Source organism: Myodes glareolus, chromosome 12 (assembly GCF_982192425.1).
Source record: "Myodes glareolus chromosome 12, mMyoGla1.1, whole genome shotgun sequence".
Lineage (NCBI taxonomy): Eukaryota > Metazoa > Chordata > Mammalia > Rodentia > Cricetidae > Myodes > Myodes glareolus.
In genome coordinates, this window is record NC_142037.1 from 38,423,356 (window position 1) to 38,448,937 (window position 25,582).

Genomic DNA, 25,582 nt, shown 5'->3' on the forward strand with positions numbered 1-25,582 from the left:
CAAGCCATAAAGAAAACATAACAATTATAGATATATATGCAACAAATTTTGGAGCTCCCAATTCCATAAAACAAACTCCATTGAACATAAACGGTCAGATAGGTATTGAGACGATAACAGTAGTTGATTTCAATACCCCACTATCATATTTAGATCGATCATCCAACTAAAATAAAACTATACTATATAGGAAAGGAACTTAACAGCTGTGTATAGAACAATCATCCAATAGCTATGAAAAGATATTCTTTTCAGAAGTATATGGAGCATTCCCCAAAAGAGATTACATTCTAGGTCCCCAAAATAAGCCTTAAAATACAAAAAGATTAATGTCATTTCTTTTATATAGTCATAGCAAAAAGGAATAAAACTAAAAATCAACTGCAAAAGAAACTACACAATCTTTGAACTCCAGACAATGCACTCTTGAATAAATAGCGCATTAGATCTCAAAAAAGTCCTGGACAAACAGCTGAGAAACCAGGAACAAAAGGCTAACCGAGTTGCCTATTTAATATAACAAAGTAGATCCCCCTGCCAGACTCTCAGTATGGTAAACTCCTGTTACAGAGTCAGCCTGGCTGGCACACCCTGCCCCCACCCTAAACCTCTCCAGCCTCTGAGCTTTCCTTCCCTTCCCCCAGCTTCTTGACTCCCATAAAATCCTAGCCCATGTGCTCTCTTTGCTCCCTCTCTTGCTCTCCCCACATCTCCTCTATGACGTGGTACAACCTGCTGGTTGTGCTCAGTCTGGACCCTTCCAGATGCTTCTGGCTGTGTTCTTCCTCACATCTACAATAAACCTCCTCCACAGCCATAACTAGGGCCAGCCATGTCTTCATTTTTATTCACAGTGGATCACTGATGAAATAAGGGAGGATGTTTAATAGTTCATGGAATCAAATTAAATAACAATTTACAGAATCTTTGGGGGTAGAACTAAGGAAACTCTAAGAGCAAAGTTTATAGCTATGACTGCTTATGTCAAAAAAAATCTGAGAGATCTTAAATAAACAAACAAATCCTTTGAAAGTTTACATTTTAAAGACTATGAAAACACGACAATATTTTTGAGATGTTTTGCCACATAATGCTCCATTGGGGCATCTTATTTTTAACCTCACTTGTCTTTTGCTTACATATTATGGGTTCTGATTTAGGGGAGAGGGTGGATGTGTGTGTGTGTGTGTGTGTGTGTGTGTGTATCTACATGTGTGTGTACATATGATTCTTCCATTTTTTCTGTTTTGTTGTTGTTGCTACTGTTTGATCTCTTATTTTCTCTCTATCTGTTTGCTTTGTTTTATTCTGGTTTGCTTGTTTATTGGTTTATTTGTTTTTTAAAGATAAAGGAAAAAAGGTGCAGAGCTGAATGCTAGGTGGGGAGACGGGAAAGGATCTAGGGAGAAACAAGGGGGGAACCATGATCAGAATATACGATATAAAAATTATTTTCAATAAAAAAATAAATGAATAAGTAGAGGCCAGGTAAAGTAGCAATAAATGAATAAATTCCTAGGCACATAGGAACTACCAAAAATTAAATCCAAAAAAAAAAAAAACCATCTACTTAAAGAGATGCATAGAAATCACCAAGGTTGAAGTAGTGATAAAGTTTCCTAACAAAGAAAAAGCCACTGGGACCAAGGCTGTGTCCCACCAAACCTTTAGATGAAACCTAACTGCCGTGCTCCTTAAAGGATTCCACAAGAGAGGAAGGAAAAGGACATTGCCACACCCAATCCACAAAGCCAACATCAACCTGATACCAAAAACGGCACACCCAAGACTGCAGAAGGACAGCTTCCCCAACGAGCACAGACACAGGCTTCCTGATAATACACTGGCCAGCTGAATTCCAGGGCACACTACACGGCTGTGGGGTTCAGAGCACTTGCTGTACAAACACGAGGACCTGAACTTGACCCCGGCACCCACATAAAAGGCAGGCATGGGTCGTTTTTGACTCAGCACAAGGGACGCTGCTCTTGCTTGTTGTCCACCACACCTGCTCTAGGGCGCAAAGCCTGGCCTTTTTCTATATAATGGTTTTATTGATAATCTGGAAATTTCACATAACACGCCCCAATCACATTCACTTCCCAGGCCTCCCAGATCCACCCCTCCCCTCCACACACACACACACACCTTTATGACCTCCCTCAAAATAAGAAAAAAACTAAAGAAAAAAATAGAAGAAGAGAAAAATCAAGTTCAATTTGTGTTGTGACTCACTGGAGCATGGTCAAACTCGCAGTGGGCAGCCCCTTAAAGAAAACTGAGTCCTCCCCCATCCCACCCCCACCCCCACCCCCACCAGAAGTCATCAACTGTGGGGAGCTACACTTCAGCATCTTTATCACAGTTACAAGAGTTTTTGTCAATAGCTTCCTGTCTAGACTGTTTCTACGTCTCTCATTCTCTACCGTGAATCTGCAGTTATGAATCACACCGCAACAGGTATTTCCTTGCTGCCTATAGTCAGCGGCAGCATGGATCATGAGCTGCTGCATGATTTCTGGCTGCAGAACAGACCACACACATCAATATGGCTTCAGGAGGCAGCACGGACCGCAGACATACCCGTGGACTTCAGTGGCAACATAGGCCACGGACATCACCCCCTCACACACATGCCACAGCTCGATCTCAGGCACCAACATGGCCCCTGGTGGCAGCACACAGCACAGATATCAACATGGCTTCAGGAGGCAGCCCAGGCCACACGCATCAATGTGACTTCCATTAGCAGCGCAGTCTATGAACATCAAAAGGCTTCAGGAGGAATCACCGACCACAGACATCCACATGCCATTTGGTAGCAACAACGGGCCACCACAGACATCCACATGGCCCCTAGCCACAGCATTATCAAGGACATTAACATGGATGGTCGTTAGAGGCAACACAGAATAGCAATGGGATCTCAGGTGGCAGTACTGACCACACACACACACAAACACACACACACACACACACACACACACACACGGCCTTCAGTGGTAACATAAACCATGACATCAACACGACCTCTAGCGGGAACACAGGCCACAGACATCCACACAGTCTCCCATTGCAGTAGAGACCATAGACAGTGACATGGACTCAGGTGGCAGCACAAATCATTCCCTGGGCCTCCAGGGTAATATAGGGCAGCAGACACCAACACAACCACTGGGGGCAACAGGGCCACAGTCACCAATGTGGCCCTCAGCAGCAGCACAATCCACAGATGTCGACATGGCTTCAGGTGGCAGTTCAGACCACGGACATCCACTTAGTCTTCAGGATGACACTGGCCATGAATGTCCACAGGGACCCCAGCAGTGACAGCATGGATTATACACATCAACATGGCTTCAGGCAGGCAGCTGCACAGACCCCAGACAGCCCGTGGCCTTGGGTGGCAACACACGTTTTCATTTTGTTTTAACTGATTTATTGCTTGCTTATTTATTATTATTTCAGTACTGGTGATTGGACTTAAGACCTTATACATGCTACACCAATGCTCTACCACCGAACTATACTTCCAGCTCCCTTAGTGAAGTCTTAATAAATAACAATTAATTAAATAAGTGCACAATCAAAGCATTGCATTGGTGATGATGCCGGGAGGACATGGAAGAGAAAGAGGGCCAATGTCAGGAAATCACCCTTCAAGAAAAAGCCTACAATTCACACAACCCCAGAGAACCTAGATAACAGAGAGGACCCTAAGAGAGACATATATGGATCTAAATAGGAAAGAGAAAAATACAAGAGCTCCTGAGTAAATTGAGAGCATGGGGATCACAGGAAAGGGTAGAAGAGGAGAGGGGAGGAAGGGAAGGGACCAGAGAAAAATGTATAGCTGAATACAGACAAGAAAAAAAAGTAAGAAAAGAAAAAGCCTCCTTACTGCACAGCATTTGAAAAAGTGGAACTTCAAGACAGTAGTGAGCAGAGAGAAAAACGCTGTTTGTGAAGAGGAAGCTTTTCCTTTGCACCCAGGAGCCAAGAATGGAAGTCTAGCCTCCGGAGGGGGAACAGAAAGCTCCAAAGGACACAGCCGGGTTTCTTTCTGCCTGGGGTCCTGTGGCTGAGTTAATGACACGCCTTAGAAATGGAAGATCTTAGACACCATAGCGAACACAGACAGAGAGCATTTCTTGAGGCCAGGAGATTTAGTAAATGCTATAAACAGACGGAAAGGCAGCGGCATGGTGAGGGCCCTAGGAGAAGAATCAGGTAGCAATATGGCATGTCTCTTCTTACACCTGTCTGGACATGGGGCAGGTTTCACCAGTGCAAGCCTGTGTCAGGACCCACAGATGTTGAGTCCGATCTACCTTGACTAAAGGTCGGAGAGTTTGAGCTTATGAGCACTCTTTCAAAGTTGTTGACAACAGGTGTGCTTACAAACAAGAGACCCCGACCTAGGGTGTGGTTAATTAGTATTTTGAGCACAGAGGTGGATCTGTTCCACCTTGCTATACCTGCTCCTTCAAAGGAAATTAGCAGTAGGTTCCAGGGAGTAGCTGCCTGCAAGATACTTGATCTAGTCCTTATATCATGTTAACGAAGTCTGTTGCCTCCCCCTTCCCTTTTGGAGTAAAGTCTATAAGCGTGTGGAAAATAAACACAAGGGTTCAGTATTCACTGCACTTCCCTCCCGATGATGTTCTGTGTTTCTTCTATTTCTCTCTTAGCTCTCTTCCTTTTGCTTAATAATTCTAATCCTCATACTCCTACCCTGGAACATGTGAAACTCGTCAAGCCTGGACCTCAACAGATGTTCTGATTCCCAGGTGGAGGACAGAATGTGTGGCCACCAATACTCCCTGTGATGCAAACCCACTTCCCAGGTAAGATGGCCTGGCAAGAAGCCTGTGATCTAAGGACTTGCATGTCTCAGTGACTGGTAACCGTGAAAGCGTGAGCTGCCGTAAAGTACCATGGTCTGAGCAGCAGCTAGATTCTAGCAGCACGACTTTACAGAAAATGTATTCCCTTGGTTTATCTCAACTGAGCTTTCATTGTACATGTTCGGCACTGGTAACAAGAGCAGGCACTCCATGACAGGCCCCTGCACAGTGACTCACTTGTGCTGTTGGGAAGGATGGAGAAGGTCCCGTGTACACACAGGCATGGGAAACGAGAGGAACGGGGCTGAGATGTGTGGCGTCAAAACACAAAGAATAAGCTGTAAAAAAAAAAATTAGAAAAGAAATGTGTGCCAATTTAGTAGACAAATATAATGTCAGACAGAGACACACATACACAAGAGGTAAACATTCATATTTGAACAAAATTCCACAGTTATCTGTGTGAATAATTTGACAACTCTTTAGTATTTATATTCTGTTAATGAATACATAATCAAGTATTTTTATCAGACTTGAATTCAAGTCAGTGTGAGCTGGTAATTTCAGTAAAGGGATTCACTGCTTTGTTTAAAAAAAAAAAAAAGAAAAAGATTCCAGGCATGCATGCATCTTCCAAACTCTCTTACATGTGTCCTACCTTGCTCCATTTCCCTGCCAGCTGCAGGCTCTTCTTCCTCATAGCCACACCCCTGGAGCCCCACCGTACACACCCTGCTACAGAAACCATGAAGCAAAAGTCCAGCCACTCAGCTGCAGACTGAGGGAGGAAGCTGCCGTGTGCTTCTCACGAACACAGTATCTTGTACTGAAGTCTGAAGAAGTATTTAAGCCCAGCGTAGTAGTGTACTCTAGTAATTTCAGCACCTAGGAAGCCAAGGCAAAGGATCACAAGTTGAAAGCCAGCCTGGGCACACACAAGAAGACCCCGTCTAAAAATAACCTGAAGAGTGACTATAGGAATGACTTGCTGTTGTGTGCATGCTGTGTAAGACTATGACTGTTGTTGGCAAATATCTCTGTTGAGGCTGGAGAAAGAGAGGTGCTTAACAAAGTTGAAGGAAGGTGTTTGTAGCTGACATAGCTAAGGAAAATGAATTCCAGTCCTTTGCAGGAACTGGTTAGGTGGTTTGAGTCTGGAGCTTGAGTCTTCAGACTGCACCAAGTGTTGGCAAAACCTCAAGCTAACCAAACTCATGGGGGACCAGAGTACGGCTAATTAATCTACCATGGGCCAATGGGACTGGTATTTGAATTTGCTTATTAACCATTTTCCCCTCTGGGGTAATCTAATTGGAGTGCCACCAGATTAGTTGGGCGTCTCTAGAGAGCCAGTCTAACCCTTACAGCTATGACATCAGTCTCTACCGTAGGGGATGGTCACTCAGAATACAAGCTCCATGTGAGCAAGCGGTTTCGTTTTGCTTGCTCACCGCTGTACCTTTTGGCACATTAAGAGAGTTTTGCGGAAGGCTGGCCCCCCAAAACATTGGTGCAGACATGTGCTCACACTCACATTTCTGGGTCCACACGTGTGGAGGTCAGACAACAACCTCAAGGGTCATTCCTCTGACACTGTCCACAGCGCTGTCCAGGATCTTTCCCTAGTGTAGAGCTCACGCTAGACAAGGCTGACTGACCAGAGGGTCCCCAGGTGCCTGTCTCCGCTTCCTCAATACTGGGATTGCGTCCTATGCCACGATATCCAGCGGGTCCAGGGGATTGAACTTGGACTCTCAAGATTACAAGTCGAGCACTTTTCCTACAGAGCCTTCTCCCCAGCTCATGAAGCATTTTGAGTTAACATCATTTTAGAACAAATAATTTTTTCTTTCTGTCGCCTTAGATTGGCTAGGCTTATGGGAGCCGATACAGCCATCGCTGAAGCGAATGCAGCTGCCTAGGTGAGGTAATCGTTTTATCGGCTTCCTCCACTGGCAACCTCTTCACTCAGTGGTTCTGAAGACCCTGGCAGCTTGTGCCCCGACCTCCCTTTCACTCTGAGATCAGCCCTTAGACTGGCACATTCTTTCTCAGACATGCCATCTGTAACTCTCTCATTTTCATCCAATGTCTTCTCTTGGTGACTACATATTGGTACCCTGGTCCTGTTTCTTGAAAGGAGTGACCCAAAGCCGCCCCGTCTTCTTGGATGGGATTCTATTCCACATACGTTGATGGGTCCTTGTTTCATCCACAAAGGCCAACTGAGTCTCCAAATTCAAGGTTCCCAACTGTCTAGAAAGTGTCTGTAACATACAGGAATCTGTGGAATGATCAGACAGCCAGGAGGCAGCAAGCGCTGAGCTCTGCTTACAAATGTGGAGACCTTCCTATGCAGCTGTAACCGAGACCAGTCTGTGTTGGGAGCTGTGAACCCCCAGATCCTAAATTTCTTGTAAACAACTTGTTTTCCCCTAATCTGAGTGCCTACAGCTGCTCTGAGCACGGGACCCTCGGGAGTTCATGATGGCAGAGGAATGGTTTCTGGTGCGTTTGTCTGGGGCATGGCTATCCCTATATAAGCTGCCCCTGGATACAATAAAGGGGGCATTCTTAGGGCATTCCTGTTTCAAGGATAAACTGTGTCTCTGTGTCTTTGTGTGTTTCAATCTCCAACCCCTTGCCCGGTTCATTAGCTGTATGGTAGGGCATAGAACGCAGACGGGCGTGGTGCGCTACAGGTCTGGTTCCCCGGCTCCCCACTGACATCAGTAACTGAAGAGCCAGAGCTGAGCAGGAACAAAGATTTCATTGGTCACAATGTGGCATGCTGGAAAGTAGAGACTCTTGTCAAAACAAACAAACAAAACCCTTGTCTTTAAAGGTTGCTGGGCCCAGTGGATGTAGAGCTGAGACAAAGGGCTCATAAACCCTACAGGGCTCTGCGACTCTGACAAACCGGGTCCCTCAGGGTCCCAGCACTTCAGACCCCTTCAAGGTCCCACTAAGACACTACAGCTGGTGAAGGAACTAACTCAGAGGATCTGAAGGAAAGCAATCAACTCACAGGCAGTTTTTCCTCAGTATGTCTCTTTGTTGTTCTCTCTTCATTGTAGTCTCTTCTAATTCTTCTTAACTTCTTAGCTCTAATTCTGTCTCAACTCTAATCCCATATCAGTTCTTTGCTATCTTCTTCTTCTCCTTCTCCTTCTCCTTCTCCTTCTCCTTCTCCTTCTCCTTCTCCTTCTCCTTCTCCTTCTTCTTCTTCTTCTTCTTCTTCTTCCTTCTCTTCCTCCCCCTCCCCCCTCCTCCCCCTCCTCCCCTCCATCCCCCTCCTTCCCCTCATCCTCCTCCTTCTTCCTTTTCAGTTTCCTATCTCTGCTAACATCTGGGATGCTTCTGCTCTCGCTTCTCTTCCCACTTCCCTTCTCCCTTTGCCCTTACCCAGTTACATAGACCCACAAAACCTTATGGGTATAGGTAACCAGGCAACCTACATAAGCAAACAAGGGAAGGTTATGGCCTTTGGTCCATTAGAATTTTTGTTAGATGTTAGTAAGCTTCAATACTAGCAAGCTCTTAAGTTTGATGCTTATCAGAGGTGCCAGTGAGGTTTGTCTTCCACTGGGCTATGAGAAGATAGAATTATCTTTCCTGAAAGTAAGACACATGCAGTAAATCTCCTAAAGTCATCAGTAAACTGAGGTGAAGGCGAGGTGAGGAGTTAGGAGTCTTTCAGTGTGAGGTTAGTTTTAGGTCACCACTTTTCTTATCTATGTGAGGTAAAACCAAGACAAGCTTATTTTTTCGATCTACATGAGCAGTTATGAATTAACGGCTTTGGGCTGGTAGTAATTCTATGCCCTTGGATGTCTGGAAATGTCTTTAAAGGAATGTTTTTCGCCTAGACCCTAAATGCTGACCAAATGCCTGTCAATAGGTAGTTGCAGGAAGTCAGATCTCTATGTGTACACAGGACTTGGTAGTGGGAAGCAGATTTTTTGACTGTGTGATGGTCTTCACACAGCTCAAATAGTGTTGAACTGGGGGAGATAAATATCAAATTTGTAACAGAAGGGGAGTCAGCTACAGCAAAGAATCTATGGCAAAAAAAAAGTCACTTTAAATACCAACATGCCTTGTATCTTAGTTTAAATCTCCAACAAAATCTTTGGCTCTACTGAGTTGCCTCATGAGAAGATGGCTGACTAATTGCTGTAAAATGTTGTCGCTTGTAGCATCTGACACACATGCTGTTGCTGCCTCACTGCCATTTAGTACCCTCAGTTCCTCAGTTCTGCAGTTACCATTTCTGATTGAAATGTTCCGTTTTCTTTCTTTCTTTCTTTCTTTCCTTCCTTCCTTCTTTCCTTCCTCTCCTCCTCCTCCTCCTCCTCCTCCTTCTTCTTCTTCTCCTTCTTCTTCTCCTTCTTCTCCTCCTTTTTGAATAGCTAAGCTTGCATTTTACCACATAGACACAGAATAAAGAAAGAGCAAGAAAAAGTAACTTCCCCCAGAAGAACAGGTTTAACACTTTATGAGTCTTCAGTCAAAGTTGCCAAATAAAGACAAATCCACGAAAAACCACTAACATATTTTCTGATGCTGTAACATCTAAAATTGGTGACTTTCTTTCTTTTAAAGATTTATTTATTTATTATGCATACAATGCTCTATCTGTATGTCTCCATGCAGGCCAGAAGAGGGCATCGTATGTCATTTTAAATGGCTGTGAGCCACCATGTGGTTGGTGGAAATTGAGCTCAGGACCTCTGGGAGAGCAGTTAATACTCCTAACCTCTGAGCCACCTCTCTAGTCCCCTTCCTTCCTTCCTTTCTTGGTTTTATGAGAAAGAGTTTTTCTGTGTAGTCTTGGCTGTCCTAGAACTCGATCTGATGACCAGACTGGCCTCAAACTCACAGAGATCCACCTGCTTCTGCCTCCTGAGTGCTGGGATTAAAGGCGTGCGCCACCACCCAACTAAAAATCAGTGACTTTCAAAGTCTACTGAAAAATGGTGACAGACTTTTCTTAGGTTTCCCTCTGTTACTCCTCCATCCCTCGACTCTGCTCTTCACTGTTACTTCCAACACAGGTGTGACACCTTAGAGCTCTATCTTGATCCCATGTTCATCCTAACCACCCGTTATAGGTTGGGTGGGACATAATAAAATCATTTTGCATAGGAGGATATGGTAGCACTATGCCAGTCCTACTAAAAAAAAATGAAGGTATCTTAATTAGGCTTTCTATTGCTTTGATAAAATATCATGACCAAAGTAACTTGGAGAGGAAAGGGTTTATTTGGCTTATCCTTCCACATCCATCACTGAAAGAAGTCAGGGCAGGAACCTGGAGGCAGGAACTGATGTAGAGGCCATAGAGGGGTGCTGCTAACTGGCCTGCTTTCCCTGACTTGCTCAGTCTGCTTTCTTATAGAACACAGGACTACCAGCTGAGAGGTTGTGCCACCCACAATGGGATGGGCGCTACCTTACAATCATTAATTAAGACAATGTCTTACAGCTAGTTCTGATGGGGGAATTTCCTCAGCTGAGGTTTCCTCCTTTCAGATAACTCTATCTTGTGTGTCAAGTTGACCTAAGCCTAGCCAGCACACAAACCAAGCCCAATTTATGCTGCTCATGTACTCATGGATGGGGGCCATCCACTGGAGTGTGGCCAGCGTACCAGGAGCCACAGAATACTGACTCCTCTTCTCCCAGAAGCTATCATCTGTCCATAGCTCCCCAACAAGGGGTAGAGTGGTGCGGGAGAATTATCTGTAATCTGTCAATCACATTTTAAATAAATGCTGATTGCCCAGGCAGGAAGTCTAGGCGGGAAAACCAGACAGGAAGTAGAGGTGATGCAATGACTCTCTACAGGAGAGTCATTCTCCTGTAGAATTCTCTCTACAGGAGAATTCTGGGAAGCAGGAAGCTCCCTCCGCCATTCCTGCCCAGACCGCCAAAGAAGCAACATGTGAGCTGACAGCTGAAAAAGGTACCAAGCCATATGGCTAACATAGATCAGAATAATGGGTTAATATAAACTACAAGAGTTAACAAGAAGCAATATGGAGAGCCGTGGCTTTGACCGCTGGATACAGCTGGCCCCTCATGTTACAGTAGAGGAGGACTCATGAGCCACTCCCCTATGATGGAATTTTACTGGCCTGACCTGTGTAGGCAACGACAGCTGTCGTAGGTTCAGGAGTACAGCAGTCCTGCTTCAGGGCAGTCCTTCCTGACCTCTGGTTCTCACACCTTTCTGTCCTCTCCTCTGTCACAGTCCTCGAGCCTTGGAAGGAGCAGGCGTATTACAGATGTCCTGTTTGTGACACAAATCCTATCTCTGCCAATGCTCATCAAATTGACCCCGCAGCAATTAAAAAGGCATAAATCTACATAGACAAAGAAATGCCAGGCAGAGCTCTATGAGTTCGAGGTCAGCCTGATCCACAGAGTGAGTTCCAGGAGAGCCAAAGCTGCACAGCTACACAGAGAGACCCTGTCTCGAAAAACCAAAGAAAGAAGGAGGAGGAGGAGGAGGAATACAGGTGCGGTAGCACATGCCCTTTAATCCCAGCACTCGGGAGGCAGACACAGGCGAATCTCTGAGTTTGAGGCCAGCCTGGTCTACAGCGTGAGTTCCAGGACAGCCAGGGCTGTTACACAGAGAAACCTGTCTCAAAAGAACAAAACAAACAAACAAAAAAAGGAGAAAAAAAGAAAGAAATACAAAATCTGGGTGTAGCGGTACTCAGTACCAGCGCATGGAGGCTGAAACAGAAAGATCGTAAGTTTCAGGCCAGTCTTGACTGCACAGTGAGATCCTGTTTCAGTAAACCAAGAAAAGGAACCAAAAAGAGGAAGCAATGCTGAACAAAGTTGACCTAGTTTGAGAGGATGATAATATTGTCAATTATGGTTTGTTTTTTTTTTTTCAAGAGAACTTAGAAGCTAAAGGTCATCTGTGACTCAAAACAGAACAAGATGACAGACAGGCTCATAACTAGGGGAAGGTAAGAAAAACAGAGGCTCAAACCAGATGGTAAAATGGGGGGAAGGGCAGAAAAGGACTTTTCTATTATTGAAATGTTTTCCCATGCAATATATTCTGATCACGGCTTCCCCTCCCTCGTCTCCTCCCAGATCCTGCCTACCTGCCACACATCCAATTCCATGACTTTTTTCTCTCTCTTTAGAAAACAAACAGGCAAAAAAAATAAATAAAGCAAAACCAAAAAAAGCACAGAAAACACACACATACACACAAAAACAAAACCCATAAAATCACAAAATCAGAAACCATAATACACGAACAAAACACCAGTAAGCTAAGTGTTTTAAAAATTGTGAGAAATTACCACTGAGTTCATTTTGTGCTGACCATGTGCTGTGCGGCAAGGGGCCTGCCCGTGAATGTGGTTTGTCTACTCAGTGAGGCTCCGCTGGATAAAGCTGGTTTTTATGCTTACAAGAGGTTATCAAATGGAGATGGCCATAGTTAGTCTTTCTCTGTCCCACCTGCCAGCTTCCAAATCATGACATGAAGACTTGTTACTAATTATGAAAGTTCAGCCAATAGCTTAGGCTTGTTTTTAACTAGCTCTTATAACTTAAATTAGCCCATTTCTATTAATTTCGATCCTGCCATGTGGCTCATGGCTTGTTACCTCATTTCTTAACACATCATTCTTCCTCTGTATCTCCTCATGATTCTGCCCTTCTTCTTCCCAGCATCCTCTGTGCCTGAAAATCCTGCCAAGCTATTGGCCATTTAGCTTTTTATTAAACCATTGAGAGTGACATCTTCACAGTGTACAAAAAGATTATTCCACAACAGATTACTCCTGGATTAAAGAGCTATTTTAATGATACAAAAGAATAAAAGAACATTTAGGAGGGACCTACCCAATCACCAATCTAATGAATAATAAGAACCCACCCACAGCACCTAATAAATGAAACCCCAGAATTCCTGTGATTGTCCTATAAGCTTCTACCAGGGAAATACAATCATATATAAGAAATTAAAGTCATTTTCAGACTTTGTTGACTCCCCATGGGAAGGCTTACCCTTTCTGAGAAGGAGGGGTAGTGAGGTGGGTGGAAGGGCAGGGTGGGAGGAGGGGAGGGAGTGGGAACGGGGTTAGCTATATAAAATGAGAAAGGACTGTATTAAATAAAGTTTTTAGAGGGTCTATTATAATAGTCTAGCCAGAAGAGGGAAAAGACATACACCCCTGACGTCCACGACCCCACTAAACCCACAGCCTTCCTGCCCACTGTCACCTGATAGCGTTTCCCTCCCTGTAAAAGCCCATTGTGTCGAAAACTTCTCCAACATCTCCTCGGGATGCTGGAATGAATAAAACTGATTCCTTCCCACCAACTCTGGCCTTCTCAATTGTTTACAGCTCTAGCTGGGGGCTGAGCCAGGGAGAATGGAGCCTAAAAATGAGGCGGGCTAAAGTTTCACGCAACCGCCAACTTTACTCAGTGCTTCGGACAATTTATATTCTGAGGGTTAAAGAGAATCACGCAAGTAAAGCATACGATCACTGCAGCAAGTCATCCGTGGCAAACACATGCTTTCCCGTGGAGGCAAACAAACAACAGCCAGCTGAGCTGGACAGTCTGCAGTCAGCTCGCTCCTGTCCTCCACTACACCTGACAGGGGCAGGAGAGCGGATTCCAAGGACAATTCTGTATTTTGAAGGAACTGAGGTCACAAGACGCTTGTCCTGTTTCCTTGGGGGTTTTCTCACAAGCCCTCAGAATTCTTACACAACTCCAGTCTTGGGCTGTGTTCCGACACCCAATATTGGCTCCTTAGTAGCAAGCAGCTACCTGGGTCTAGCAATGAGAATTCTGACTTGAGATGCAAGCCTCTATCAAATGAAAAGAGGGGAAAAAGCAGACATCTCTATAAAGATGATGACACACCTCACGTGTGTTTCATGCAAAGGAGACACCCAAGAAATGAGCAAACCATAATAGTACATTTCAAGAGGTGGCTCTGACCCCCACAGAAAGTAGGGGCTGTGGGAAAGGCTGCTTTCGGGGCTGCCAACAGAAAGAGCACACAACCAGGAAGGTTTGTCAGACAGAGGGATTCTAGCCAGGTCTCCAGCCCTTCAGCACTCTAGGCCCCTCCTCTGTGTGGTAAAGACCAAGACACAGCTTCACAAACAGTGTCCTTTACAGGAAGAAACTTCATTTACTAAAGAAAGGTCACGGTGCTGGGCTGTGGTGGCACCCCCTTTTAGTCCACTCAGAAGGTAGAGGCAGGCGGATCTCTGTGAGTTCAAGGCCAGCCTGGTCTACAAAGTAAGTTCCAGAACAGTCAGGACTCCTATACAGAGAAACCCTGCCTCGAATAAACAAAAAAGGAAAACTGCTACTCTTGTTTTTAGAGCTTCTTCCCTAAAAAGAAGTTTCTCCAGATATCATTGTGGCAAGGAAGTATATTGAGGGGGGCACGTGTCTGATCTCCTACAGTTATATTTTAGGGTAACATGTGCTAAACCCTTAATTTGTCTAAAACCTTTTAGAGGTGTGTGTATGTATGGGGGGGTGCATGTACAAATGTATCTATCTTTCATTGAAAGATAAAGTGATATGATACATTGTAAGTATATTTGTGTGTGCGTGCATACACAAAGGTATCTACATATCTCATTAGGTGATAGGATGTATTTATTGTAAGTAGATTTATGGGGGTGAAGAAGGAGAAAAAAATCCCTTTTTTCTTTTTCCACCATAAAGTGTCACAACCAGCACCTCCAAAGCAAGAGGCAACCTAACACAGGAGGGAAAGCGTAGCCCTGACTTTTCTGCTGTTTTACTTAACACTTGAGCCCGGGGAACAAAGATCCAAAGACCCTGAGGATGCTCCATGAGTCTGTGCTCGGTACGAAGCCAGAAACGACCAAATAGAGTCGTGACCAGAGGAAGACCTACACTGGATAAAGAAAGAAGGGCAGCAAAGCCTGTTTGTTCTGATGCTCCAGGGCCCCTCCGGTAGAGCGCTTCTCTCTCCCAGGTCGGAGGCAGGATGCCTGTAAGCCAGATTCTGTTTCACTGTGGCCAACTCCGAAGCAGCAAAGCTGGGGCAAGTTCAAAGTATAATTCTCATCTTTGTGGCTGGCTTGAGGGAGGATGACCGCGGCTTTCTCTGTCTTGCCTTGGGAAAGAGTGAAGTTGGGAGGGCGGGAGACAAAGGGAGTACTCTGCCTCCCCCTGGTGGTCATGGTAAGAAAATGTCACAAGTCAGGAAGTTAGAAAGCCGCTTGAGGTCAAGCATGTTTACAGCACTGCTATTACCGTGTCCACGTCAGTACTTTAGAAACACACCTGTCTCGCTGAGTTTACACAGGCTGTTTAAGGCGTGTGGGTTTTCTGGAAGGCCAGGCTTATGCCCAAGTTCATCCAATCCCAGGAATCCAAAATCTCTGAGTCTGGCATCTCCCTACCCTGCCAACGTGATCAGACCTACAACCATGGAGGGCTGGATGGGGCCTGCGTCTGCTTCCTGTCACCCTCGTAATGCCTCGTTCACATTCTGTCTTGCCTGGAAAATAAGCAACAATAAGCAAAAATAAATAAATAAATAAATAAATAAATAAATAAATAAATAAATAAATAAATAAATAAACGCTAGGATCCGACCTGCTTTTGAAATTCCACAAATCCATGCTGTTTTGTAGAACAGAAACCTGAGTTTTCGTGGCTTCCTTTTTCTTCCCACTGTAGCTCATTCAGGCTGCTATAACTAAAGCACCATGAAATGAGTGGTCTGTGAACATTAGAGATAGATTACTCTGCGTTCAGGAGAGGGGGAGTTGAAGACCAATATCCCTCTAGCTTCAGTGTCTAGTGAGGCGCATGGTCCTGGTGCAGACGATGCTCTACCCACACACGGCAAAGGGGCAGAACTGCTCTGGGGTCCTAATTCCATCAGCAACGTTCTGCCATCTTGACCTAGTCATCACCCAAAGCTCTGCCTCTATCGGGAATTAATAAGCACAGCGCTTAGGGACGGTTCTCCAGCCCAGCTCAACTTGCTGGAGACGGTGCGTAGCTTAGGGTATAGGACCTACATGAAGGAAACAGGCATTGGTGGTTTGCCCTTGAAGGGTATACTGGGTCTAAGCTCTTTGCCTCCTTTTCACAGAGTCATGGGGTTGTTACCAGTGGACCCACGAGGTCCTCTTCTGCAAATCTTTAGCCTTGGAGAAAACAAGACTTTTAAAATGACTCTGAAGGAAACTCCAGGACATTTTGTTATGGTTGGAAAGACAAACAAAGTAGGTAGGCTTAGCAATGGAGTTGCCGGGAGACATGGGGTTCTAAGAGACAGACACAGAACCCCCAGAGGGTCCAGGTGAGCAGGTTTAGGGTTTTAACTGGTGTATTAAAAAGAGATACAAAAGGGGAAAGAAAAAGTTCTGTTTTGTGAGCTAGAATTCAGAAAGCAGAAAGTTAGCAATGACAGTAAGAGTGACTTCGGGGAGGGAGGAAGGACTTCCCCAGTACATCAGTACACATCTCATCCAAGGATAGCTGTCCTTCCAGGTTTTCAGCTGCATCAGCTTTCCCGGAGTGTGGCCTCCTGGCCAGGTGATTGACAGACCCATTTGGATTCACTCTTAAGGGAGGGGCCAATGGTGTAGAAGTTCCTTCTGTCTATGTGTTGTTTTCATTGGTTAATGAATAAAGAAACTGCCTTGGCCTGTTGATAGGGCAGAACTTAGGTAGGCAGAGAAAACAGAACTGAATGCTGGGAAGAAGGAGGGCAGAGTCAGAGACACCATGGATCCTCTGCCTGAAATGGACACAGGTTAGAATTTTACCTGGCATGTAGCAATACACAGATTAATGGAGATGGGTTAAACTAATATGTAAGAGTTAGCCAATAAGAAGTTAGAGCTAATGGCCAAGCAGTGTTTTGATTAATATAGTTTCTGTGTGGTTATTTCGAGTGTAAGCTAACCAGGTGGCCGATACAAACAAGGGGCCCAGTCCTTGTAACAGGCCAATACTACAGAACTTTATCATCTCTGTGGCATATATACCCCCAATAGCACGTTTCCACCTAGGGACAGAGGTGCAACTCGGATCCAACTCTTTTACTATAACCTCATGGAACAGAAAAGATTTAAAAGAATTTGAAGAAAGGAAAATAAAATCCATAAAATAAGCGTGTTTTACCAGAAGGAACTAGCTTCCATTGATAGGGCTCTGGAGACAAGGGCCTGCTGCCTCCACCTTCTCCCCTTTGTGGGTTCTTTTACACCTTAAGGAGGAGGGGTTATACACTTCCTCTCTTCTTTCATGTGGTCTTTTAATTTCTTTTTTTCTCAAGACAGGCTTTCTCTGTGTAGCTTTAGCTGTCCTGGAACTCATTCCGCTCCATAGACCAGTCTGGCCTCAAATTCACAGTGATCTGCCTGTCTCTGCCTCCCAAGTGCTGGGATTAAAGGTGGGAGTCACCACTGCCTGGGCAGTCTTTTACATTTTAAGGAGGGTAATTGTGATATTTTCCCCTTAAAAATAGTGTACTACCAAAGGCACAGGAAATGAAGTCCAAAGCCAATAAGGAGAAGAAAGGACCCATGCTTGACCTTTGAGCCTGCTGTGTGACTACCTGCCTATACTACCGAGCAAGGCGGGCAGCTTTGCTGGACTCTGGTTTTGCTGCCAACACACTCTGCCTCACCACAGGACCAGAACTGATGGGGCCAAGTGACCGTGGACAGCTCTGAACGCTGAACCAAATTAAGACTTTGTCACAACCACAGGAAGGTGACTGAGATTCTCTACACGCCACCATTATGTGGGAGTTAGGATGGCCGCTTAGGAATTTGTGGGAGTTAGGATATTCGATTCATTAGAACTTTCTGCCCAAAGATTCTTCTCTGGCAGCCCCATGTAGCTAGTAGAGTGTGCTGCTACTGACCTCGGTGGCAAACAGAGGTCTCCTCAAGAAGTTCCGTTTTGTCAAGGCAAGGCTGAACGGGTGATATTCGCACAGCATCATCGTCTTCATCCCTGTGTCCCAGGATCCAAATGCAGATGAAACCACAGCCTTGATTTCCAGCTCCTTTTCCTCCAGCTGTGCTGAGAGAGATTTGATGGGAGAAGGAGAGTGACATTTGCATTTATGTAGAGTCCCAGCTTTCCGTTAATTAATCAAAGCACTAAACCACCTTGACAAATGCTTCCGGGAAAGGCCGCAAGCTAAACTCTGGGGTACCTTGTTTGAAAGAAAGATTTCAGGTGCGGCAAAATCTGGCATCGGGCCCTCTATAAAGCTCACAGTCCATTATCTCTGTGATGGGAGGCGTTCTGCACAGGAAGGCTCCACCAATTTACTCCAACATAGAGCTTTTCCTTCCCACCTTCCCACCACTCCACAAGCAGAACGCTTCATGGCTGAAAGGAAGGACTTAACTCTCAAGGGGGAAAATGATGCTTCCCGAAGTAAACGAGAAAATAAAAAACAGTCCCTAAATGATTGTTTGGATTCCATCCCACTGGCTGACTGGGGTAGAGTGCAGGAAAGGGAAGGGAAGGAAAGGAGAGGGGAGGGGAGAGGAGGGGAGGGGAGAGGAGGGGAGGGGAGGGGAGGGGAGGGGAGGAAGGAAAGGGAAGGAAGAAGGGAAGGGAAAAGGGAAGGGAAGGGAAGGGGAAAGGAGAAAAGAAAAGGCTTTTAGACACAAAGCAAAGAAAACCAGCCTACAATTCACAATCCCAGAGATCCTAGACAACAAAGAGGACGACCTTAAGAGGTCTAAACATACATGGATCTAATCTACATGGGAAGTAGAAAAGACAAGATCTCCTGAGTAAATTGGGAGCATGGGGACCATGGGAGAGGGTTGAAGGGGAGAGGAGAGGAAGGGAGGGGACCAGAGAAAAATATATAGCTCAATAAAATCTATTTAAGGGGGCTGGAGAGATGGTTCAGTGGTTAAGAGCACTGATTGCTTTTCCAGAGGTCCTGAGTTCAATTCCCGGCAACCACATGGTGGCTCACAACCATCTGTAATGAGATCTGATGCCCTCTTCTGGTGTGCAGGAAAACACGTTGTATATAACCAATAAATAAATCTTAAGGAAAAAAAAAGAATGAAAAGGCTTCATTTTAAATAAAATAAAATAAAATAAAATCTATTTTAAAAAACTTAAAAAAAGAAGGAATGGAAGGCTTACTCCAAAAATGTATGGAAGAAAGAACCAAGAAATTGATATATAATATGAATAGAGGTGGGTCCCAAACTGTCCCCCGAGAGAGTAGTGTCCTCAGGGGAGGAAGGTGTTAGGTTTGGCAGAAGGATAGACAGGGAAGGGAAGGAGGAGGGGAGAGGAAAAGAGAGAGAGGGAGGAAAGGGGAGGGAGGGGGAGAGGGAGGAAGGAGGGAGGCAGGGAAGGGAGGGGAAGAGACTGAGTTTAACACACTTCTAGCAGGTGGCATGGGGGGCATCTGAATGACTTTCAGCCCCACCAGACAAAGTAAGAAGTCTACTCCTAAAGGCTTCCAAGGAAAGGGGACGTCCTGCATTGCAGTGTTGTTTAGGGGCTGGAAAGAGAATCAATGGTTAAGAGCACACACTGCTTTTGCATAGGACCTGAATGCTTTTCCTACACCCACATCAGGCAGCTCACAGCTACCTATAGAACCCCAGTTCCAGGGAATCTAACCCCTTCTTCTGGACTTTGTGAGTGTTCTCTCTCTCTCTCTCTCTCTCTCTCTCTCTCTCTCTCTCTGTCTCTCTTTCTCTCTTTCCTCCCACACACACAATTGAAAATTAAATATCTAAAAAAATAAAAACGAAATAGGCGTAGTTGCTGTGTGACCTATACTATGTAAGCACAGCTGGTTTGTAGGGGAATGAGGTGATCCGTGACCCAGGTTACATGATAGTCGTCATGGCAAGGGGTGGGTGTGTTCCTGCCCTGGTCATAGGCCCTGCCACCCACCCCCAACCTTCCACCCCCATTTAGGGCCTGGTTCTAACAAGGATCACAGATGTTGTCCTTATTTCATAATCTTGAAATTTGGCACATTTTCTTCAAGAGCACACACACAAAAGAATTACAAAACATAAATTATTACTTTCACATTTTACAAGATAGATACATAGATAGATAGATAGATAGAGATGTAGATATATATTCCAAAGATAACTCTCTAGGCAAAGAAAAGATGTATGTGTATATATATATATATATGACAATCAAAGAATTTGATTTCCCACTCAGCTTTCTAAACCTCAGATTTCTTTTATTTATTTATTTAATTTTTAATTTTTTTTATTTAGTTTTGTGAGACAGGATTTCTCTGTAGCTTTGGAGCCTGTCCTGGAACTAGCTCTTGTATACCAGGCTGGTCTCTGAACTCACAGAGATCCGCTGGTCTCGAGCTCACAGAGATCCGCCTACCTCTGCCTCCCAAGTGCTGGGATTAAAGTCATGTGCCACCACCGCCGACTTGGCTAACCCCTAACTTTATGTGGTCACAGAAACCCGGGTACCGTTCCTCCAAACAATAACAAACAGCCCTTTCCAGCATGCTATTTCTTAGACAGCTTCAAAACTGCGAGAACTGTGTTTGTTGCTTAAGTCCCTGTGTCTGTGGTATTTCTGGCCAAGCAGCCTCGGCTAACTATGCTAAGGCCGAAGTAACTATAACCCACGACACACGCTTGCCTCCTGTTCTGGCGGTTCACGGTTTATGCCATGGCTGTCAGTCTATGTGTGTGCGGTGGGGTGGGTGGGGAAGGGGCACACATACTCACTCATCTGCCATCCCGAGCTACAAAGAAAGAAGACTTGAGCTGGGGCAGACTAGTAGACGGGACTCCAGGTAGATAGAACTGGGAAAGAAGAAACCTTCCACCCGCGGTTGAGATATCATGAAGGGTTAGCGGAAGTTTTGCTGCGGAGGGGTCTACCGGAGGGGCCAGGGGCTGTGAACCGGAGACATTAGAGAGTGGGTTTTTGAAACCGAATTGTAGCTGAAGCTTCTTCCGGGTCTAAGACATGTGTTGGGATCATTTGTACAACTGAGATCCCGTTCCTTAAGGGTTAATCCACGGTTGTTTGTGCATTAGTATCCTGTTTCTAAACTGTTCTATGGTACTTGGTCTGTGTCTAGGACCTCCTGACTGATTCTGCCTGCTTATCTTTTAGGTCTGGTGTCCCGACATCTACAAGTTGGCACTGCCTGGTTCGTTTTATACTTGGTGTACACCAAAGTAATTAGCACTTTATCTCATTAAAAAGTCAACTTACCACTCTCATTGCCCAACGTGCTCCTCTCTAGTAGCACAGATGTCCATATTTAGATGAGCTTCCTACTGTGTCTGCTCACACAGTCCAGCCGCCGAAACACCTTTACCTAGGGTAGCCGCCCTTCCTGGCCCTCTATTTACTCTGCATAATTAACTCCTTGTTGCGCCCCTCAGTGAGGCGCCAGCTTGGCTTCAATGACACAGAGCTCAGCAGCAGCTCCCAGTAGCCTGGAGGTTGGACATTGACCCAATTCCAAATAAGGGACCTTTCTGTGGACCTAAGAACAATGGAGGAAAACAGCTGTGACTGCAGTTAGGTGGGAGCCCCTGAGGGCAAGCGCCGAAAGGACCCCTAAGCCACACAGGTTACCATGTCAATCAAATGTGGCCTTTACACCAAACCTCTTCTGAAAATGGAGGGTCATCTTTCAAAAGTGACACTTCGGGACGGAGTAGGTGGGTCGAGGGTCCTATTATCAGATTGCCAACTCAGAGCATCTACTCTGCAAACCACAGGGCTAAAGGATTTGGGACCAGCTGTTCTTCCTTCACGTGCCAAGGGTCAAATAAAGGCTTTTCTTCTCCTATTGAGGAACGTGAGACAAGTGGCAACAGGTGGCCATGAAGAGGTAGAGACAGAACGACAGTGGTCGCAAGGATCAGACAATGCAGGACAGCAGTTAAGGAGAAATGCATTTAGTTTATGTTATTGATAACTTTTGTCATGGAAAAGCACGTGTTCCTTTTAGAGTAGGGAAGTGGTTTGGGATGCCGTGGCTGGATTCCATGAGATAAGGGGTAAATAAAAAGAACAAACATCCCAGTGTAGGAAAATAAGGACATTTGCATCCCCGGGTAGGGTTGCCTGGTAACACACAGGATGCACTATTCCACTTCATTTCAGAAATACAACTACTTGTTAGCATCAAGATGTCCTGCATGTTGTGTGTTTTTTAATTATTCATTATTTATCTGTGATTCAAATTGACCTATTCTTGTATTTTTATTTGCTACACCAGACACCCGTATTAGTTTAGAAGAACAAAAAATGGAAATTCACATTGAGCTGGGATCAAGATGGAGTCCTGGACATAAAGAGAGATGGGGGAAATCATCCAGTAATTTTTTTTTCTCTACAAAGGATATTTATAGAGCAAAGAGCTGTGCTTCTTTAACACAAAGAACATCCGTGCGAAAATCAGTCTTTACACTTAAAGCTATGGCACAAATGAAAAGTGAACCAAAAGACACACAAGGGGGACCATGCTTATTTAAAAGTATCTCACTGGTAGGGAGCAAAACTTGAGGCACAATCAGTCTCATCTTCAAACTGCTGCAGCTGAGATTCTAGTTTTGCTCTGCAGGGGGCAGTATTGCCAAAAATATTATCAAGCCATAAAAGAGAACACACACACACACACACACACACGTACACACACACGCACACACACACACACACGTACACGCACACACACACACACACTGTGAAAAAATCACTCGCTCCTCCACTCTCCAGGAAAGGTAAACTTGAATAAAAAATGAACTTCAGCATTCTGTGGCCTGCAAAAGGAAGGGGCTGCAAGAGTAGAACAGAAATTGCCTGTGCAACACGTTTGTCCAGGACAAAAAACAGAAACAAAACCTACTATTTCCCCCAACTGCCTCATCAGGTCTGGTTTTGTTTTTTTAAACAAACTTTTCGCTTTCCACCTTCTAAAACAAGATTCAGCACCGACGGGGTGTTCAGAAACTGATGAATGTGAAGCTTCGCTATTTTGAGCTCTGGGCCATTTCCGATTAAACACACAAGAAAATTACAGGTCTGCAAGACTTCCAAGACATAGTTCGCTCACCTCCCAATCCCTGCTGCCTGGCTGGCTCAGATGGCACTGGGTTCAGATGTCCCCAGAAGGGACGAGCAGACACCATCTAGAATTGAAGAGGACTTTGGCACTAGCTAGCACAAAGCGCTGGGGAGACACAGACACCTGCTCCTGATTATAGATTTTTACAGGGCTTATAGGGTTCAGAGATTATCTGGCACCGTGCCATGAAGAAAATCATGTGGTTTCCTCCTGGTTAATGATTGCCAGGCTCTGAATTATTGGCCCAACCTTTGTATTTATAGAGCAGGTGGTGCACACATAGTCCCTGGCTCACACTGAGCTCTGGGCTCTGCAGTGGCAGGAACCTAACCAACGCTGCTATCAAAGGCAAGACTGAGCAGAGGACTCTGGTTTAAAGGAAAAGTGCACAGTCAGGAGCTTTGTTTCTCCAGTCGCTCTTCTTCCAGAGAGCACTGCCTCCCAGAAAGGCAGCTCCAGCTTCCCAACCCCCAGACGTCTTCAGGCAAAAGCTGTCTTCCAGCAAGTTTTAACTTGTATGTGCTGATTGCCCAGGCGAGGGTGGTTAGGCTCTTGTCTAGTTTGATCTGGATGAACACCGGTGCCTCCCTTAAAGGAATCTCAGGGTGAGCAAGTGTGTCAGGCCCTTCCAGAGGGCAACTCTGTGATTGTGGCTGGGCTGGACCAGATGGGCAGGGAGTGTCTGACCTCCAGGCAGTAGCCTGAAGCCTTGTTGCTGATAGACTTTGTGGGACCGAATCTAAGGCTGCTGAGCAAAAGGCCTGTTCTTAACCAACTCTTCCTCCGTACTCCTTGGACTGGCCCAGGGAAGTGGCCCCACCAAAGACTATTGAGCTTAAAAGGAAAATAAAATAAAAATAATAATTCCTTCGCCGAGCATAGTGACATACTCCTGGGATGGCAGCACTTGGCCGTCTGGGACAGGAAGATGACAAGTTCAAGGCCAGCCTAGGCCAGTCTAGACAAATCTTCATTGTCATCACCATCCAATGAGGAGTTTTTAATAAAAGATAAAGATATTGCATTCTCTTGCTATCTACTTCATGACTAAAAATGCCAGTAAGTATAATGTCTGTGGCTGATATTTTTTCCACTGGATAGTAAAGGGGAAAAGAAAGAGTGAGGGCAAGAGTTTCTACTCTAGCTAAAATGACCTTTTCATCTTTGACACACCTCCGCCCGGAGAACTTGCTTCCAGGTAGGATTGTCACTCCAGTCTCCACCCTCTGAAGAGCAAGCACCTTCTTCATTAAGAGGGAAGCATGTCATCTCTGGTAGTGAAGGGGACGACCCAGCTGTAGATAGAGCTAGGAATTTGGAGATGTCACACACCCCATTCTGTAGGGCAATGACTGGTCCACAGACCTGAGGCTTCCATCGGTGGCTGGAAAGATGCTGAGGAAAGCCTCTTTTCTGTCCCTTTAGGATTCTGGCTGTCAGGCTTCCTGGCTAGGATTCTCTTCCTCATTTTCTGGGTCCCCCCAAAAATCAACCTCTGGAGGTGGGGCCTTAATTTCTTCCCATCACTGGCGAGATGTAGAAACTGACTGGACAAGCAGAGCAAGGCAGAACCTTCTTCGCACTGCGATAAGTAGAGACACCCTGGTTGCCACATCGGTCTGTTCTCTCTCCTGCCTCTATGAACCCTTTAGAAGGAAGGGTCACATTCAGCAGGAGCTAGCATTGTCCCAGAGGAGAAGAGGTCCTTAAAGGAGACAAGAAACTCTCCCTATCCTATAAGTCCTCCCCTCACAGCACACTAGTCTACTCTGTAGCCCCTAACCAGTTATATTTACTTATTCAATCTTCTGACGAGTATCTGAGGGAAACATATCCCAAGCGCTTTTCCAAGGCCTCAGAAATACAATCTCCACGCCTTCCCAGAGCTTCTAGCCTGCTGGAGAATATGGAAATGAAATGCACAGTTATGAAGGATGCTCAACCATGAGAAAAGGTGAAGTACAAAGTTATGAAGGATGCTCAATCTTGAGACAAGGTGAAATACACAGTTATGAAAGATGCTTAACCTTGAGACAAGGGAGTTCTGGGCCACAGGGCAGGTGCCTTGGTGCTGCTAAAGCTGCCCCAAAAGACTTAGGATCCAGTTTGACCCTACTTTCTTTCAAGCTAATACCTTAGTCTGTCATCATGCCGTGGATATTGTCAGAGGACATGAGAGTCCTGGTCCTGGATCAGAGGCAAGGAACTTTAGTATTTATGACCTCGAAACATAGCAGAGAGCTTGAGTTATCTCCCCTTCCTTCAAGCTCTGCCCAGCTAGACCCTGGGTAGCATGATCACTGAGGAGGCCTCTGCTTCTAGAACCTACCTATTTAATAGCAGGTGGGAAGGAAATTTCTGGAAAAATCAATCGTTTCTTTTTTTGGAGGGAGGGTAAGTTGGGGTGGGGGAGTTTCAAGACAGGGTCTCGCTAAAAGTTCTGGCTGTCCTAGAACTCACTCTGTAGACCAGGCTGGCTTCAAACTCACGGAGATCCACCTGCCTCTGCTTCCTGAACGCCGGGCTTAAAGGTGTGCACCACTATACCCAGGATGAAAGCCATCCTTTTCAAAGACTCATTATCTCGTCCTTGAAGGTCATT

The 25,582-nt window shown here is 45.3% G+C and overlaps 1 long non-coding RNA gene across 4 annotated transcripts; it reads right to left on the bottom strand.

Moving 5' to 3' along the window:
- Positions 1-14,498: 14,498 nt before the first annotated feature.
- Positions 14,499-23,109, bottom strand: LOC146892306 (uncharacterized). Of its 4 annotated transcripts, none has more exons than XR_015739477.1 (4): positions 22,969-23,109; positions 21,117-21,393; positions 17,779-17,934; positions 14,499-15,390 (listed from the first exon to the last, which is right to left on the bottom strand). It is a non-coding gene; the product is annotated as an uncharacterized LOC146892306 (long non-coding RNA). The 4 variants fall into 4 exon arrangements; XR_015739476.1 differs by having other exon boundaries at positions 17,779-17,939; XR_015739478.1 differs by lacking the exon at positions 21,117-21,393.
- Positions 23,110-25,582: the final 2,473 nt, after the last annotated feature.